General features: G+C 37.3%; 1 long non-coding RNA gene across 2 annotated transcripts; it reads left to right on the top strand.

Moving 5' to 3' along the window:
• Positions 1 to 7,045: 7,045 nt before the first annotated feature.
• On the top strand, positions 7,046 to 9,319 carry LOC122039982. 2 transcript variants are annotated; one of them, XR_006128464.1, is made up of 4 exons: positions 7,046 to 7,406; positions 7,516 to 7,701; positions 8,168 to 8,237; positions 9,052 to 9,319. It is a non-coding gene; the product is annotated as an uncharacterized LOC122039982 (long non-coding RNA). The 2 variants fall into 2 exon arrangements; XR_006128463.1 differs by lacking the exons at positions 7,046 to 7,406; positions 7,516 to 7,701 and having other exon boundaries at positions 8,104 to 8,237.
• Positions 9,320 to 11,656: the final 2,337 nt, after the last annotated feature.

The following is an 11,656-nucleotide window of genomic DNA, read 5'->3' as shown; positions in this document are numbered from 1 at the left end:
CAGTAGATATCAGAGTAACCCTGGACAAGGACATTGGACTACGGTAAAGCATATATTAAAGTACCTGAGAAGGACTAGAGATTATATGCTAGTTTACCAAGCAGACGATTTGCTCCCTGTGGGTTACACGAATTCAGATTTTCAATCAGATAGGGATAGTAGTAAGTCTACATCAGGCTATGTGTTTACTTTAGGAGGTGGAGCCATTTCATGAAGGAGTGTTAAGCAGAAATGCGTTTCGGACTCAACCATGGAAGCTGAGTATGTAGCAGCCTCTTAGGCAGCTAAAGAAGCAGTATGGCTCAAGAACTTTCTAATGGACTTAGATGTGATTCCTGGTTTGCCCAAAATCATCACAATTTATTGTGATAATAGCGGTGCAGTACTGATCCTAGGAACCACGAGCTCATAAGGCAAGTAAACATATAGAGTGCAAGTACCACCTGATACGAGATATCGTGAAGCGAGGAGAAGTTGTCATCGCCAAGATTACATCAGCGGATAACCTGGCAGATCCTTTCACTGAGGCCCTTCCGGCGAAAGCTTTCGATCGGCATGTGGAGGGAATGGGAACCAGATGTATGGTAGAAGATATGGCAGCTTAGTCATTAGTATAAGTGGGAGATTGTTGGAGTGTATACTGAAAGCCTAAGCTTTGTAAACATTCATTATGAATAAAGAATCACATTTGGTCAAATTGTCTACATTTAGTTGTAGTTGTTCAATTAATTTATACTGTAGATAACATAGTATGTGGTGCCACATGCAGAAGATGATGTTATCAGTACCTTATAAATTATAAACAGTAGCTCACGACCAAAATGGAAAGGAACAAATCATTATAATGTCGTAGTGTAATTAAGTATTAATTTATCTTGACTGTATAATTACACTAGTACACTTAGAGTGTAATGAGTAGGACCATTTGAGGTCGTTTCTTTTATAATGACTTTATAAAGAAACAAAGATCTCGGTTATTATGGAAGTGTGTGCTCTTAATCCTAATATAATAACAAGCACATATATTTGATATTTATTTCTTTAATTTATCAATGGGTGAGATTTAGTTCGATGAATCAATAAGCCCGATAAGTTGGGAAATGGTATCACTTATAGTGTGTGTTGTTGATTATAGAAGGAAACTGTATCCTAGAGATACTAGGATGATAATGTCCTCAAGAGGAGCTCATAAGGATTGTCATGTTAAACCCTGCAGGTGGACTTAGTCCGACATGATGATAAGGTTGAGTGGTACTACTCTTGGACTAAGATATTAATTAAATGAGTTGTCAGTAACTCACTTAATTAGTGGACATTCGATATCTTAAACACAGGGAGACTAACACACTCATAATAAGAAGGAGCCCAAAAATGTAATTTGGGATTGGTGCGGTAGTTCAATAATAGTTCTCTAGTGGAATGAATTATTATTGATAAAATTAAGTTGTGTGTTCGGAGCGAACACGGGATGCTTAATTTTATCGGGAGACCAAAACTAATTCCTCCTCTCGGTCCCTATCATATCCTCTTATTTATAGAGTTCTATACCCACCTATACCCACTTTCTATACCCACCTAATAGGGGTCGGCCAAGCTAGCTTGGGAACCAAGCTAGGGTCGGCCTAAGCATAAATTGGTGTGGTCGGCCCTAGCTTGAACCCAAGCTAGAGGGGTCGGCCATATTAAATTAAAAAAGGATTTTAATTTTAATTTTTATTATGTGGAAGATATAATTTATTAAAGAGAATTAAAATTAAAATATCTCTCTTGTAAAAGATCTACAAAAGATTAAAGAAAGAGATTAGATCTCTTTCCTTATTTGTAGATTGGTGAGATATTTTATTTTCTCTTTAAAAATTATTCATATGTTGTTAAATTAAAATTATAGAAATTTCTTTTTATCAACCATGAAGAGATTTTTGAAGAGAAATTTTATTTTTAAAATTTCCGGAAACAAATTAGGAAGTTTTAATTTGTTGATTAAAACTTGTCTAATTTATTTCTTTTGATGTGGCCGGCCAATATTGTTTTAATTGGAAATTTTATTTTATTTTTATCAATTAAATCATTTCAAGGAAATTAAGAAAATTTTATTGTAATTAAATTTCCTAATTTGCCTAGGCCAAGGAATATAAAAGAAGGGGTGGGGGTGCCTTCATGAGATATAACCTCTATTATTTCTCTCCCTCTTTTGTTCCTTGGTGTGGCCGGCCATCACCATCCTCTCCCTCTCTTCCTCTTGTGGTGGCCGAACCTCTTTCTCCCCTTGGAGCTCTTGTGGTGGCCGGATACTACTTGGAGAAGAAGAAGAAGAATGAGAGAAAGCTAGCATCTCTTGGAGCTTGGTTGGTGTTTTGATCTTCTTCCTTGGTGAAGCTTCCTTGTTGTGGCCGAACCTAGCAAGGAGGAGAAGAAGGTGGTTGGTGGTTTCTCATCTCAGAAGATCGTTGCCCACACAACGTCCGAGGTTATAAGAGGAATACGGTAGAAGATCAAGAGGTCTTTCTAGAAGGTATAACTAGTAGTTTTTCCTTTTCCGCATCATACTAGTTATTTATGGAAATAATACCAAATACAAGAGGCTTACGTTCTAGTATTTCGAATATATTTTTCGGAGTTGTATTCTTTTGTTTTATTTTTCCTTGTGATTTGATTGTTCTTTTCGGTTAACCTAAAGTTATTTTAGGAAATTAAATATTAGATTTCTATAAAAGGTTTTGTCTAGTCGGTGGTGGTTGCTCCCATATCCAAGAAGGCCATGTGCCTCGCCACGTCAGTACTGGGAACCAATTATGGAAATTAATATTTAATGGAATTAATAACTTAAGGTGATTTGGGTCGAACGTGTTAAGTTCCACAGGAGATCCAAGTCAAAACCTAAAAGAACAAATAGATTAAGTTTTGGATCAAACGTGTTAAGTTCCGCAGGCGATCCAAAATTTAATTTAAAAGAACACATGGTAGCTAGGAAAAGGTTCAGACCTATGTACAAAATTTTTGTACAGTGGAACCTCTAGGCTTTCCGAGTAGCAACCAACAGACACGTGTTTAATATCCGAGGAGGAAAAGGAAGATGATGAGGTATCATCCACATCTTCAAGGGAGAAAGAGTGGAACCTTCCACATCTTCAAGTAAAGAGGAATAAGAGCAATCCAAGGAAGAAGAGATCTTGGAAGCTCAACCCTCTACCTCAACTACTAAGAAGAGCACAAAGAACCGCATCAAATGCTTTGAGTATGGTAAGATGGGGCACTATAAAAGTAGGTGTCATTTGCTCAAAAAGGTAAAGGAGGTAATCCCTAAACCCGGTAAAGTTGCTTTAAGAACTAGCGTCGGTTGTAGGGATGGAGTCAAGGAGAAGAAGCACATTAGGTGTTTCACATGTGGTGAGTGGGGGCACTACTACATGAAGTGCCCAAGAAGAGGAGAGCTCAAGAAATTAACGCACTTGAAGAAATGAGAAAAGAAGAGGAGCTCAAGTTAAGTAGGAGCTTCAAAGATAAAAGGGAAGGTAATCCCTATTTTGAAGTTTAATCCAAGTTCAAATTCCTTCATGCTTGTTAGGAATATTGAAAATTAACCCATGTATAATTATGGATTTAGTATAATGATAGGAATATGGTTAACACGGTAGATAACCCTAGGAACCATACACTAAGGTTAGACCTAAAAAGAAATAACCTACCTTGCCTAAGGAGAGGAAGGCGGTTGAAAACCTAGGCATTAATCCCAAGAAGGGGAGACATATGCTTAGGAAGGGTAGGTCTAGGGATGTTCAAAGTGGGCATGTTGATTCTAGGGTTAGAACCCTAGAATTGAAAAATCAAACCTTGAAAGCAAGGCTCAAGGAAATGGAGAAAGTCCTAGATAGGTTCTTTATTGGACCTAGAGGATTTGATATGTGTTTGGGTGGTTAAAGACCCAAAAATATCAAATTGGGTCCCTCCAAGACTAAAAGGAGGTCAAGTGCGCAGGTGACACATGACATTAGTAAGGGAGGAGTGACCAAGGACAAAGGAGTGTCATCCAAAACCAATGTGAAGAAATATGCTAGGGTTGCATATAATTATGGCAAGGATGAGGTGTCCAAGGTTAAGGACAAGAAGAAATTAACCAAAAACAAGGTGTCTAAGGTTAAGAGAGTCAAGTATGTAGGCTAAGTGTCACCCGAGGTGCACCGAAATGGCCTAGCCATAGTGGATGAGTCACCTAGAGAGGTGGCTAAGGCTAAGAGCTCTAGAGAGAACTTAAAGAGTCTTTGGGACATATGGTAATTTAATCTCAAGCAAACCATGCTTGGGACTCAAGATAGGTCATCAAATGTGCCAAAATGGTTTGAAGATGAACTTGAGTCTAAAATATAATAAATTGGCACAATTAGGTTGAGTTTCATGCATGGAAATATAAATTGGGTTCATATTATATGAAAATTATTTTTTGATGTATAAATGTCATATACACTAATGCTAGGGATACATTATGGTTTAGTATGGGTAGATACATCAAGAGGAAGCCAAAACTAGTACTTTAGATGAAGGTTCAATTGAACCATTTAGAAAATTTTGAGTTTTGTGTCAAACTTGGGATCTGTGATAAATATATTTTTGTATATATTTTTTCCATGTAGACATTGGTAAAACAAAACTCTCCACAAAATTTAGGAATTTTTGAAGGTATGTGGAATTTCTAGTGTATTTCTGAAGTTGGGTTAAAAGTACTATTTTTGGTTGAAATAGTGTACCAGTCAACTGGTAACACTGTTCACGAGTACAGAATGTCTCTATGAGCTCGTTTTGAAGAGGGAAATCGGCTGGGGTTACAGTCGACTAATACAGTCTGAAAATGTGTTTTAACAATAGAAAAAAAAGGGGAAGAGGAAAAAGGTGTCACCGACGTCGAGTTGCAGCGACAACAGACACAAGTGTCATGCACGTAGATAGGAGGAGAACGGCTATGGAGTGTTGTGCCAAAGGCGGCGACTACAACTAGCCCGTTGATGTGGCTTAGCAAGAGGGAGGTCGTGTGGCAGAGAAATGGCATCGACAAAGACTACACTAACAATTGGGTGTGAGGCGGAGGGTAGAGAAGCGTGGCACCGACGGTGGGACTCACAGACGGTCGACGCGGTGAGGCCGCAAGGGCATTGCGTGCGTGAAGAGGGCAGCAGCCGAACTAGGTTTAGAGACAAACAAAAAAATTAAATTTTGAAAATTAAATATTTCCTTACTTAAATATGATAGGTAAAATAAATTTTTTTTCTATCCTATTTATTCCTATAATATATAGGAAGATTCTTTTAAAATCTAAAAAAATTAGAGTAAATTATATAAATTTATATAAATATATTTACTGATTAATTATCCACTAAAATATATTTATTTTTCTTAAAATAATTTAATTATATCAAATTTTAATTATTTTATATCCTTATCTATATTTTTAGTAAACTACAGAAAGACTTTTGTACCTTCTCCACTATCCGACATATTCTAACATCTGATATTCTCTGACACTTCATTATTTCAGAGGTTATAAAAGACAATATAAAAAGGGAGGTATTTGTGCACATGCATCTATACTATTATTTTACTGTTCATCTTCTTTTCCATTTTTGTCGAGCTATTGTTCTGATTTGAATGTTGGATTGTCTGTGTCAAGAATCCCCTTCTTAGTTCTCGCTTAGTATTCTCGTTGACTCTGTTTATGGTGTGCGTAGATCCGTCGCTCCCAGCTCGAAGTATTTTCTCTGTCAGCACTCCTGTCATCTTACTGGTCGTTCATCTACTCAACTTCCGAATATGATCAACCAACTTAATCACTACAAGAAATTTTAGATTTAACCACACCTAATAGACAACAGTTTTTCGAGAAACTGTTGTCTTTTTGTCATTTAACAACGGTTTTATTGAAAACCGTTGTTGTTCACCATAATTTTTTTTAAATGACAACGGTTTTTAAAAAACTGTTGTCTAATGTATGTCAAAGACAACAATTTTTAAAAAACTGTTGTCTAATGTATGTCAAAGACAACGGTTTTAAAAAACTGTTGTCTTTTAGCGTTGCTTACATGATAATATACAACAGTTTTATTAAACTGTTGTCTATTGAATGTTGTTGAATCCCAAAAAAATAATAGTTTTTTTTAACTTCACGAAAAAAAACTCACGAACAAAAACCTAAAACCCCTTTCCCAACCCGACGCTGATCCTCGCCGCCTATCGACGCCGCGATACTTCTTCTCCCCGCATACATAACCACCAGCCAAGAGTTACTCAACGCTGGCTGAAGCCTCATTGAGTCGTGCCTTGCTCCGATCAATGCCATAGCTGCCGTCGCCAAGCCCTAACTCTTCCCCGACGTCGGAGCCACGAGGAAATCGATCGCGCTAGCACCAAGCATCCACCGCCGGCTAAGGCTCTTCTCCACTGATCACTGGAGTCCATCCGGAGATTTCTCTTCTCCTAGAGTCGCCGACCCTGCATTGGTGGATCTCCGGTTAAGAGGGGTTTGAACCCTAGATCTAACCTCCTGCGGCGCCTCTCTACACATCGCAGCTTCGACGATCGAACCAGGTTTGCTCTAACCGATCTTTACTCTAGTATTGGCATTGCCCTATTCCTCTGTCCCAGCTCACCGCCACAATAACCTCCCGAGCCCTCCGAGAGAGATATCAGATATGGCTCGAGGGTAAGTTGTTTTTAGTGCTAGATTTGTGTGGACTTGATTGTATACATTGTTTGGGATGTTGAGTTTGGTTGTGTGATCATTTATTACAGATCCGTCCGGCCAAAAAACATTTGCCGCCTTCTCAACCGCCAGCCGCAACTCCCCCACCGCGCCCTCACCGAGAAGCACCCTGACGCCTCCTCCGTCGACGGCGAAGACGATCCCCTCCACTTCTCTGTGACTCTTCAACAGTCTTTATGCTGCCTATGCGAGAACTGATAACTTCCATTAAAATCAAATGATTTCTCCCTTTTGCAGTAACATCCATTTAGTTCTTCGCTTCTGACTGATTAATATCTTTCTAGTTCCTTTGCCTTTTGAATTTTGGTGTATATGCAAGATCCAATGATTTTAAATCACATTTTCAGATTTGACTTAATGTGTAGTGTCCATCTCCATTCAGTCCCTTAGTAGATCAAGAATGTCATGCTATAGAATGTACCTCTTTTTTATTGGAGAAGATGATTCTGTTTCCATTTTGATATCAGGTTCATAAGCAGGGTGTTGCACTTGGAAGATCTGTTGACTTGACAAAGTTTGATGGTTATGACCAATTGATCGAGGAGTTAAATCAGCTATTTGAATTCAAAGGAGAATTGATGGCTCCAAATAAAAATTGGATGATTGTATTTACTAATAATGAGGATGATATGATGCTTGTTGGAGATGACCCTTGGCAGTAAGCATGCTTCTACATTCCTAATGTTCTTCTCTTATGTATATATATCTTCCATTTTCTATGTATAAAGTGGATATGTTGACAACTGGTGTTGTATAATTTTCTGCAGGAAATTTTGTGCTATGGTCCGTCAGATTTTTATATACACAAAAGAGGAGGTCCAGAAGATGGATTCAAGTACCTTGAACCCAAAAAATGAAGATTGTCCTGATATGAAAGAGAATGTCAAGGAAACAAAAGGCAGTCAATCTGCATCATCATCTAATTCAAAAAACTCATAGACTTATCCTGCAATGTAAGTAGGAATCTCTTTTTGTTTAATATAAATTGTCGTGATAATCATTTTATCCCATCATTTCCCAGGTTATTGAGATGTTTTATTTGAAAACTATGATAGGTTAGGTCCTTCTCCATTAATTCGACATTTGAAAGATAACTCCAATAGTTAATCCCCGAGTACTTCAAACTCATATTACAGCTAGTCAAGTATTTATGCAACATGTTATCTGTCAATGAAAAGTAAACTGCATCCTTTGCAAGAAAGACTGACAACTAGAAAAATAGTTCAATATCGCTACTAGTATTTCATGTTTGGAAATTGATTTAAGCGAGAAGTTTGCAGGCTGATGACATCTTTGCCATGTGCAATTCAATCTTTGTAGGATCTTGAAGTACAAACAAAGTGATTGTTTGTGCTTTATCTAAGTGATTGTTTGAACAGCTTTATAGCATGCATCTTGACAATTAATATAATTTTGAAGATCACTATCAAGGAAGAATGTTCAAAGGAAAGTAAAGGCTAAGGAGAAGATCACGTAATTAACTACACGGGTAGGTTTCCGTAAGTATTCAACTTTTTCTTGATCTATTCTTATGTAGTCCATGGTACACATTAAAGATTTCACTGTAGCTTATTTTCAGTATTCTAACATGTAAATTAATACACTTCTGTGGATCCTCCAAACAATCTAAGTTGTGATGGATTGATATCTCTTTATGTTCCAAACCTTCGTTTTTTTTTTGGAGCTTGTAATTTTCATTGCAAACAATCCATATGGTGTGTGAATTACATTCAGTCCAGTATAAACTTAGCACTTTCGCTTCAGAGGCAATTTATGGGTTTTATTCTACAATCATGTTTACTAATTGATCAGATTGATTAAGAAGGGCGTTAGAGTAGCTTGGTAAATTTGTTTTGCTAGGTTATGATAAATTAGCATTCAGCAGAATAGATGTTTGGATTTCTTCTTCAAATCACACAGTAATATTTCTCTTGTCATTGGTGAAACAATCAATCCACTCTCATTATAACTTCCACAACATAAAATTTTATGTTATTTGCCTACTACCAATGCAGTTTAACTGATTTTACATTGACTGAACAAGGTTGATTTTATTTAGGTATCAAACTCTCCCATTTGTTTTAGATATTACATGTCTTGTTTGTTAATTTCTCCAAACCATTATTTCTCAATTTGTTAACAAGGAAACTCATGTTAGCATAGTCATGATCAGAGCCTAATTATAGTTTACAATTATCTGAGTGTTATTGATTAACTGTTCTGTCCTTTCTTCTGGTTCTTTTTTTTTTTAAAATTTGTGCACTCATTTAGATGGTTTATTATTCTTATTGTGATGAATTCAGGTCTAGTGAAAATACTGAAGAAGTATGACAAGAGAACAGGAGCACTTATCAGGCAGTCCTTCATCGAAAAGGTGATGCAGCAGCCATTCTTTACAACTGATCTCCTATACAAACTCGTGAAGGAGTGTGTGGCTATGCTCGACCACCTCTTCCCCAGCAACAACCTGTCAATTTCAGCAGAATGCGACGAACAAAATGGAGTGCCAAAGCCGGCACAATCAGGTGGGAGGGTTCCGGAGTTGGAGGAGATTAAATATATGCAGAGCTTGTACATGAAGAGCACCGTAGCAGCGCTGCGGTCCTTGAAACAGATTAGGAGCAAAAGTTCAACAATCAAAACAGATTAGAAAATCTCGTGTTATATTGTTCTACCTTTGTTTTAATAGTGTTATCATTTTGTTGGTTGCTTATGAAATTTCTTCAGAATGTTATAGATATTATTTTTGAATGTTAGAAAATTGTATATTAAATTTTATTTTAAAATTTAGTATTTTGAATGATTTATAATATTAGAAAATTATGTATTAATTTTTTTTATTTTTTATCTAAAAAAGACAACGATTTTTCACCGTTGTCATAGATAGTTTAAAACTGTTGTTGAAGACCCTGTTATTAAAGGTAGACGCTCAAAGACAATGATGAAAAACTGTTGTCTTTGAAGGAAAAGATAACGGTTTTTCACCGTTGTAAAATTGTTGTCTTTGCCTTCAAAGACAACGGTTAAAAACTGTTGTCTTTGGACACCCCTTTTAACAACACAGCCTTTAACAACAGTCCGAAAGGAGCTAGGATAACGATGAAAAATCATTATTGTTAGACTTTTTTTTTTATAGTGAATGATCGACAAGATGCAATGTTGCACAATCTCTGATCCATGTTCAACTGAATTACGGGTGATAGATTTGTATCATATAAAGTAAAGTGCGAATCTTTAGGAGTTCATTTCCTTACAAATAAGTGCATTCCATCTATGATGTTGTTTAGTATTATTATTTATCTCTCTTCCATGAGGTCTTGAGTGAGCACTGGAGATGACGTTAACTTTTGCATGGTAAGTGATAGATTTATATATCTTCTATAAGGCCTTGTGGTGAGCCGTGAAGATGACGTTATGAACTTTTGCATCGCATGTTCACTCAAGCCAAAATGACGCGACTGTCTACTCGATGATCGATAAGGACTTAAAGAGCTAAATATGTGATTTTCTTTGTCTTCCTGCTTGTTGCTTCCGTCAAACATAACAAAAAACTTATAAATGAGTAACACTTTAAATCAACTTGTTATATTTTCTTTTAGTCCATATTAATCAAATTTACTATAAATATGTATTTTTATATTACAATATTTTTTATTAATTTTATCAAATTACTGTAATAAAAGGGCAGAAGTAAAAGGGCGCATTCGTTTTTTTCAAAATCATCACAGAGACGTACGGTTTATTAGTGTACAATTATCTAATTATCCTCTAGTACTCTTTAGATTATTATTACCTCTTGCTTAAATCATAAGTGGACGTAGTGTAATAATTACGACTTCATAATTATTATAATACATATTAATTCATAATTATTGTAATACATATTTAATATGTTAAAAAATAATTATAATGTAGTAATTACAATTTCATAATTGTTACAATTTCATAACTGTTACAATATGAATTCAACCATGTTTACTTACTAATCCCGTCCGGAAAATAAGTCGGATGAAGACAGGTCTTGTTGTGCGAAAAGCTGACAGAAAGTCGCTGAAGAGTTGAATCTACCGGGTACCCCCTGGAAAGGTTCGCACGGGCGGCCAATGGAAAGAGATGACCAGGACGATGACGCTGTCATTCTGCGCACACTCAGACGAGTCCACCAGTCGTTAGAGACCATAAACCAGGGAAAAAATTCCCCAGGTCAGGCCCTCCGACGCTCAAGTCAGGTACTTTTTCCCCATAAATCACAGAGAAATGATGAAAAGTAAAGACTAGTGAAAAAAATGACGAGTGAGCGTACCTGCGTAAGGGATAAAGCCTCCCTTTTTATACTGCAATGGAAGTTTCTGGGTCTGACGGGTGTCAGGGAATGTCGGTTGTCAGGCTGTCTGGCGGTGGATGACAGGTGGCACCTTTCATAGGCTGACGATGAAATCAAAAGGGGTAATGAGCCCTGACTGTGAGAATATTCCCTGACATGCTGATTATTTTCTGTCATTCTCTGACAAGCGATTACGATTCCTCGACTTTCTTGTCTTGTAGCGTCTGGACGACGGGTTTGTATTTCGAGATCTGTACCCCGACCTGCCTCTATCTGCTGTTATCCCTCGCTAGCACTTCCTGACCTGCTCGTCAGGTCTGTATCTCGACCTGCTATCTGTTATTATCCATGGCTTGTGAGTCCCGACCTGCACACCAGGTCTATGCCCAGACCTGCTTGTATACCTGTAATCCTCGGCTTGTACGTTCCGACCTGCACGCCAGGTCCATGCCCAGACCTGCTTCTATATCTGTAATCTCCGGCTTGTACGTTCCGACTTGCACGCCAGGACTATGCCCAGACCTGCCTCTATCTGTGATCCTTGGCTTGGATGTCCCGACCTAATTCTATTTGTTATTCTCAAT

Source organism: Zingiber officinale, chromosome 2A, assembly GCF_018446385.1.
Source record: "Zingiber officinale cultivar Zhangliang chromosome 2A, Zo_v1.1, whole genome shotgun sequence".
NCBI classification, from domain to species: Eukaryota; Viridiplantae; Streptophyta; class Magnoliopsida; order Zingiberales; family Zingiberaceae; genus Zingiber; species Zingiber officinale.
This window is presented reverse-complemented; position numbering and strand designations above follow the sequence as displayed.